The following is an 8,143-nucleotide window of genomic DNA, read 5'->3' as shown; positions in this document are numbered from 1 at the left end:
CCGATTGCGTTACATCAACAGTTACTCCAAACGGGTTTGCGCAATTAAAACCACTGCTAGCTTCTGATTAAGTGTTGCACAAATCCAATGTTGTACGTACCCCTGCAACCTCCCCCACCAACTGAACTCCCCCTACTCTGCTCGAACCTCAGAGGACTTCCCCCCTCTACCCACTGCCTAAGCCTCCACCCACCCCCAAAGGGTTCCTCCCCCTTCCTCCCTTTCTGTATCTGTATTTCCAGGTGTATTTGCTCTTTTGCTCCATTTAAATCCAAGGATTATGTGTCCTCAGTATTCCTGCTAAAAAACACTCCACACTTTGCTTTAATGTATCATACATCTACCCACTCTGTAAATCCACTTTAGTGTGCCATTGGAAGGTGCATGTTAACTCATAATGTTAAACCTGAACAAACAAGTCTAATGAGGAAGCTTATTATGCTTTAATTAGCCTTTGTGAGGCCAGTTTTGACTTTGAATTGGAGCCTCCATTAAATAATGAACAACAAAAATCACAGTAAAACAAATTTAGTTTGTCTTTTTGAGAAGGCATGGCATTGGGTCATGATGACCAAACATTCATATTCCTATTGAAAGACTGATGCAGGCTCTCTCGGTGTGAGTGGGGATTGGCGATGTGCTAACCCAATTCCATTGATGGCCACCACCCCCACACCCCATCCTGTAGCGTGTTTTCTGGTGGAAGACGAGGTCCACCATTTACAGTTGGCGGGATTTTCCAGTCCTGCCAATGCCTATGGCATTTTGCATGGCTTTCGTGTCCCACTGCCGGGGAACCCACCATGGTGGTGGTGGTGGTGGAGGTGGTGGGGTGTCGGGGATGGTGTCGCCTTTGGGGGAGCCGGAAGATCGCACTGGCAGGGAAGGACGGAATGTCCCGCCCGAACATTGTTGACTTGCCTAATTGTATCACATCAACAGCCTGATTAATGTGCCACCTGAAAGACAAGGTGAGACTGTATCGCTGCAGCCAGCTGCAATGTGAATTGGAAGGATGGGAGAGTGTGTGATTCTCAGTGTTGGGTTTACCAAGCCATGGCCTCTGCCCAGTTGGGCACTGCTCTGTCAGTGTGCACAAGATCAAACCTAGAAACCAGCAGGAGTCATTGAAAGGTTACGTGGATTGGCCATGCTAAATTGCCCGTTAGGGTGAGGCCCCTGGAATAGGTTGGGGGAGTGGGCCTAGGTAGAGTGATCTTTCGAAGGGTCAGTGCAGACCCGACGGGCCAAATGGCCTTCTTTGGCACTGTGGGGATTCTCTGATCCTATGAGGAACTACAGCCCCTTTGTACCCAACCAAAGAATTACATCAACTGGCCACAGCAATTCTTCTTATATCACCTCCTCTGGAATTTCACCCCTGCTGTGAGGTGAAAAAACAACCTGTGGTAGGTAATAGAGAAGATGACAGCTTGCCTGTTGGCATCGAGGTAGAAGCTTTCTAGCTTACCCTTTTGCCCGTTAGAGTTGAGGGGCGTCATTCTCCGACCCCCCGCCGGGTCGGAGAATGGCCGTTGGCCGCCGTGAATCCCGCCCCCGCCGAAGTCTCCGAAGGGAGAAAAGTCGGCGGGGCGTTAATGGCGCCGCTGCCGCGGAGAATGTCACGGGTCTGCGCAAGGCAGCCGATTTTCGGCCTGCCGATATTCTCCCTTCCGGATGGGCCGAAGTCCCGTCGACGTGATGACCGTTCACGTCGACGTCAATCAAACCTCCTTTTCATCGGCGTGACCCGGTGCTCCAGGCTCACGCCGACCAGCGAGGAGGTGAGTGACGGCCTGGGGGGTTGGCTCTGGGCAGGAAATGGCGTGGCCGCAGACTGATTGCCTGAGGAGAGGTGTGTCTCGGCTTGTGTGTGTGTGCGGCGGGGGGGGGGGGGGTGGTTAGAGTAGGCTGGGCTCCGGGGGAGTGCCGGGAGGGGGTCCGTGCCGGGGTGGAGGTTGGGGGTTGTGGAGGGCGTCCGTGCCGGGGTGGAGGTTGGGGGTTGGGGAGGGGGTCCGTGCCGGGGTGGAGGTTGGGGGTTGGGGAGGGGGTCCGTGCCGGGGTGGAGGTTGGGGAGGGGGTCCGTGCCGGGGTGGAGGTTGGGGGTTGGGGAGGGGGTCCGTGCCGGGGTGGAGGTTGGGGGTTGGGGAGGGGGTCCGTGCCGGGGTGGAGGTTGGGGGTTGGGGAGGGGGTCCGTGCCGGGGTGGAGGTTGGGGGTTGGGGAGGGGTCCGTGCCGGGGTGGAGGTTGGGGAGGGGGTCCGTGCTGGGGTGGAGGTTGGGGGTTGGGGAGGGGGTCCGTGCCGGGGTGGAGGTTGGGGGTTGGGGAGGGGGTCCGTGCCGGGGTGGAGGTTGGGGAGGGGGTCCGTGCTGGGGTGGAGGTTGGGGGTTGGGGAGGGGGTCCGTGCCGGGGTGGAGGTTGGGGAGGGGGTCCGTGCCGGGGTGGAGGTTGGGGGTTGGGGAGGGGGTCCGTGCCGGGGTGGAGGTTGGGGAGGGGGTCCGTGCCGGGGTGGAGGTTGGGGAGGGGGTCCGTGCCGGGGTGGAGGTTGGGGGTTGGGGAGGGGGTCCGTGCCGGGGTGGAGGTTGGGGGGGGGGGGGGGTCCGTGCCGGGGTGGGTGATGGGAGGGCAAATGAGTTGGTCCACCTGGCCAGGTGCCAGCCTCCAACAGTTGGACCCATGCGGTCCATGCCACCTGGCTGGGGGGAGGAGGGGATATGGGCAATGATGACATGTCGTCGTTCCCCACCCCCCCACCAGATCGTCATGTTTTCAGATCATCCAGCGATGTTGGCCGCCGTGGTGGCAGCCGCTCATGTCTATGTTGCCCTGGATGAGGAGGAGGAGGAGGAGGAGGAGGAGCGTGCCAGAGAGGCGGCGCAGGCTGCCGCAGAGGGGCAGGCGGCAGCCGCCCAGGCTGGAGGGACACCTGACCGACAGGACGAGGAGGGGGAGGAGGACGTCGCGGCCCCACGGCAACGGAGGCACCCGAGGGCGCCCCGTGTGTACCGGCCCCGGCAGTCATACCAGGACCTCACGGACCGGGAATGCAGGAGGAGACTCCGGATGAGCCGGGAAACCGTGGCACACATCTGCCACCTGCTGGCACACCTGTCACCGCGTGGCACTGGCGGGGGACACCCTCTCCCCGTGTCCGTCAAGGTTACGGTGGCCCTGAACTTTTATGCAACGGGGTCATTCCAGGCACCGAGTGGGGACCTGTCCGGCATATCGTAGACATCGGTGCACCGGTGCATCCGGGCAGTGACAGATGCCCTTTATGCCATGGCGCACCGCTACATCCGCTTCCCCGTGGACCGGGCCAGCCAAGATGCCCGGGCCGTGGGCTTCTCTGCCATTGCCGGGTTCCCCATGGTCCAGGGCGCGATCGATGGGATGCACGTCGCCGTGCGGCCACCTGCAGATAACAGGGCCGTGTTCACTAATAGGAAGGGGACCTATTCGATGAACGTACAGGTGGTCTGCGACCACCGCATGATGATCCTGCACGTCTGCGCCCGTCACCCAGGCAGTGTACACGACTCATTCGTGTTGTCGCGGTCATCCATCCCCGGCATGTACGAGGGACGCCATCCCCGGCTGAGGGGCTGGTTGCTGGGCGACAGGGGCTACCCATTGCGATCGTGGCTGATGACGCCTATACGGAGGCCACGCAATGAGGCGGAGAACCGCTACAATGATGCCCATGTAGCGACAAGGGGAGTGATCGAGAGGTGCTTTGGCGTGCTGAAGATGCGTTTCAGGTGCCTGGACCTCTCTGGGGGCGCCCTCCAGTATCGGTCAGATAGGGTCGGCCGCATCATTGTGGTGTGCTGCGTCCTGCACAACATAGCCCAGCAGAGGGGCGATGTGCCACAGGCAGAGGAGGGCGGAGTGGAGGAGCAGCAGGAAGAGGCCCAGTCCTCCCCAGATGAGGGGGATGGGGGCAATGGTCAGGGCAGACGGGGTAGACACAGACGGGTGGCTGTCCACCGTTACCGGCTGGCCCAGCGGGCACGGGACAGGCTGATCGCCGCCCGCTTCACTGACTAGATGGGCGTGGGAATCGGGTAGTATGGCCACAGACCGCACACCATGACAACAGCCGACCACCCACACCCCCCACCCATCCACCCACCCAGCACCCTCACCCCCCTCCCCAACCCCACACACCCCACCCGCATGCACACCACCCCCCCCACTCCCAATTGCCGATCCACCGGCGGCACAACGGGCCGGGCTCACCCAGTTGCGGGTGGACGCGTGTCTATCGCAGGCCATGGAGAATGATGACAACCCGCCTCCGATGAGCTCCTGGCTCTACATCGTTGGACTATGTCTGACCCATGGCCACAGTACCACCATCCACCCGGACCATCCCTGCATGCGGCTGTGACACTGCAGCGCACGGTCCCGTCCTCTGCCCGGGGGATGTTGATGGCGGCCCAGGGGGAAGGGGGCAGACTCACCTGGGGCTGAGGTAAGACCACCCCTCACACACACACTTGCGCTCAACGTACATGACACCCCCGCACACTTTGGACAGGGCACAAAGGCAGCTTCGGTAGGTGTAACATTGACTTTAATAACCAAAGGAGTTCATGCATGTGCCCTAGCGCCTAAAACTCATCTGTGCCCTGCACCCATGCCAACTTACTCAGTGTCTAATTGTTTAGCCTTACGGGCCCTTTGACTACGTCTACGTGGTTCCCCAGACGGTACAGCAGAACTGGAGGTGGACTCCTGTGATTCCTGCCCTCTGACACTGGATCCCTTTGGCGGCCGTTTCCTGGGGCGTCCTGGCCTAGATGGGCCAGGCTGCGGCCCGGGCGACTGGAATGGCGAGCTGCCAGCCTGTCCTGCCCGTTGCCCACCCGATGCACCTGGGACGGAAGGGGGGGAGTCCGAGGTGTCGCGGTGTACCGGGACCTCCCCTACAGAGGGAGCCGGGACGGACCACACCACCTCCTCCTCCCTCGGGGTGCCCGATGGCCCCCAGGCCTCTACATGGGTGGGGGATGCGAACGGACTGGCCATCCGACGCGCCCCCGACATCTGGCGCTGCCAGTCCTGGAGGCCCGTGCTGGTATCGACAGGGGTCTGCAGGTTTGCAGCCATGGAGCCCAGGGGGTTGTCGAACCCTGTCTGCGACAGTGCGACGCCAGCTCGCACATGGCCACTGGCGCCGATGCCCTCAGCGATGGCCTGCTGAGACTGGGCCATGGCCTGCAGAGACTGGGCCATGGCCTGCAGAGACTGGGCTATGGCCTGCTGAGACTGGGCCATGGCCTGCTGAGACTGGGCTATGGCGTTGAGCACCTCTGCCATCTGGCGCTGGCACTGGCTCATGGCCTCCTGTGAGAGGGCAGCCATTTCCTGGGCCACAGACGCCACCTGCACGGAAGGCCCCAGGCCTCACAAACCGTTCCCCATGTCTGACACCGTCGCACCCATTGCCTCCACCGCGGACGCCACCCGTGCGGTGTCAGCCTGGGTGGCACGCATGACCGGGACCACTCCCAGCTCCTGGACGCGGGTGGACTCCTCCACCTGCGACCGCAGCCGCCGCAAGCCACCCGTCACCCTATTCGCTCGTCTCCGTGTCGGTGGTTGCATCGGATCTATGTGTGGGTGTGGTAACTGCAGGAACCCGGGATCCATCTGGGCGGCAGATGTTCGCTTGGCCTGGGCTGCCCTCCGACCGCCCGGTCCCTCTGCTGCTCCTACCTCCACCTGCTGTACCGGGACGGCTGTGTTGTGCGCACCAGTGAGTGTACCAGACGCCTCATCACTAAAGTGCCCAACCGTGGTGAGTGTTTCTGCGATGGTGGAGGGTGTTGGTGACAGCAGTGGCGTTGTGTCGTGCTCTTCGTCCCACTCTGAGTCCATGGCACTTTGGGGTGGGGGTTCGTCTCCACCCATCCACTCTGAGTCACTGTCCGGTATTTCGTCTTCCCGGGTAGGGGTGTCCTGGGTAGTGGTGTCCCGGGTAGTGCTGTCCCGGGTAGTGCTGTCCCGGGTAGTGGTGTCCCGGGTAGTGGTGTCCCGGGTAGGGGTGTCCTGGATAGTGGTGTCCTGGGTAGTGGTGTCCTGGATAGTGGTGTCCTGGATAGTGGTGTCCTGGGTAGTGGTGTCCTGGCTCGGATGTGACGGGGGCCTGTGGCTGCCCCCCTCATCGCTGGGTGGTCGCTCCCGCACGTGACGGGGGTGTCGTCTCCCTGTTGCTCCAGGTCTCTCCGTCTCCCGTGGTCTCCGAGGGGCATCCTGCGGGCGTCGCATGCTGGAGGGTTCGGGTCTCTCCGTCTCCCGTGGTCTCCGAGGGGCATCCTGCGGGCGTCGCATGCTGGAGGGTTCGGGTCTCTCCGTCTCCCGTGGTCTCCGAGGGGCATCCTGCGGGCGTCGCATGCTGGAGGGTTCGGGTCTCTCCGTCTCCCGTGGTCTCCGAGGGGCATCCTGCGGGCGTCGCATGCTGGAGGGTTCGGGTCTCTCCGTCTCCCGTGGTCTCCGAGGGGCATCCTGCGGGCGTCGCATGCTGGAGGGTTCGGGTCTCTCCGTCTCCCGTGGTCTCCAAGGGGCATCCTGCGGGCGTCGCATGCTGGAGGGTGCGGGTCTCTCCGTCTCCCGTGGTCTCCGAGGGGCATCCTGCGGGCGGTCTGCATCTGCGGGGATGGGTGCCTGGACGTTTGGTCCTGCGATACACAATGAAGCATGCATGGTTAGACATCAGGCAGTGATCAGGTGATACGGGAGAGGGGGATATAGGGGAGGGGGGATATGGGGACGGGCTGTTGGTGGCTCACTTGCTCGTGGGGCCCCGACCTCTGGACCTCTGCATCAGCAACCTCCCGGTCCTCAGGTCCGCCAGCCAGTTCCAGGGCCCTTTCCTCGTGTACGGTCAGTGGCCTCTCATCAGCGGGCCCTCCTCCAGTCCTCACATGCTCCCTATTGTTGTGTGCGCGCTTCTCCTGGGGGGGGGGGGGGGGGGGGTGGTGGCAGGGGTAAAAGGCAACAGTGTTAGGCAGGTATATGAATGCACGCCATCGGTTGCGCGTGCATTGCAGAGGTTAAGGTTAGGGCTGGATTCACTTGGGGATATGGGGGATATGGGGGAGGGGGGACATGGGGGAGGGGGGATATGGGGAGGGGGGGATATGGGGAATATGGGGGAAGGGGGGAATATGGGGGATATGGGGGAGGGGGGATATGGGGGAGGGGGGAATATGGGGGATATGGGGGAGGGGGGATATGGGGGATATGGGGGAGGGGGATATGGGGGAGGGGGGATATGTGGGAGGGGGGATATGGGGGAGGGGGGGATATGGGGAATATGGGGGAGGGGGGATATGGGGAGGGGGGATATGGGGGAGGGGGGATATGGGGGAGGGGGGGTATGGGGGATATGGGGGAGGGGGGATATGGGGGAGGGGGGAATATGGGGGATATGGGGGAGGGGGGATATGGTGGATATGGGGGATATGGGGGAGGGGGGGATATGGGGGAGGGGGGATATGGGGGATATGGGGGAGGGGGGATATGGGGGAGGGGGGGATATGGGGGAGGGGGGATATGGGGGATATGGGGAGGGGGGGATATGGGGGAGGGGGGGATATGGGGGAGGGGGGGATTTGGGGGAGAGGGGATATGGGGGATATGGGGGACGCTCACCCTGCCTGCTCTGACGAGGTCGTTCACCTTCTTGTGGCACTGGGTGCCTGTCCGTGGTGTTAGGGCCACAGCGGTGACGGCCTCTGCCACCTCCCTCCACAGACGCCGGCTGTGGCGTGGGGCAACTCTGCGGCCGTGCCCGGGATACAGGGCGTCCCTCCTCTGCTCCACCGCATCCAGGAGCGCCTCCACATCGCGTGACTCGAACCTCGGGGCTGAGCGACGGCCAGCCATCAAGTCGGGTGTTGCGGTCGGCTGTTCCGGTCGGGTGGGGGGGAGCTGCGCGGCCTTATGAGCCGTCACGCCGTGCAGCGCGTATGACGCTGCACGGTGTGAACCACTGCGCAAGCGCGGATCCCGTTACGTCGCTGCTAGCCCATTTCGGGCCGCAGACTATCGGCCCATTTTTATGACGTGACGCAAGTGGGATTTGCGCCGTTTTGTGCGCCGATCGGCGGAGTTTCCGCCGATAACGGAGAATT

This window comes from Scyliorhinus torazame, chromosome 16, assembly GCF_047496885.1.
Source record: "Scyliorhinus torazame isolate Kashiwa2021f chromosome 16, sScyTor2.1, whole genome shotgun sequence".
NCBI classification, from domain to species: Eukaryota; Metazoa; Chordata; class Chondrichthyes; order Carcharhiniformes; family Scyliorhinidae; genus Scyliorhinus; species Scyliorhinus torazame.
The sequence above is the reverse complement of the archived record's forward strand: the minus strand, read 5'-3'. Positions refer to the sequence as shown.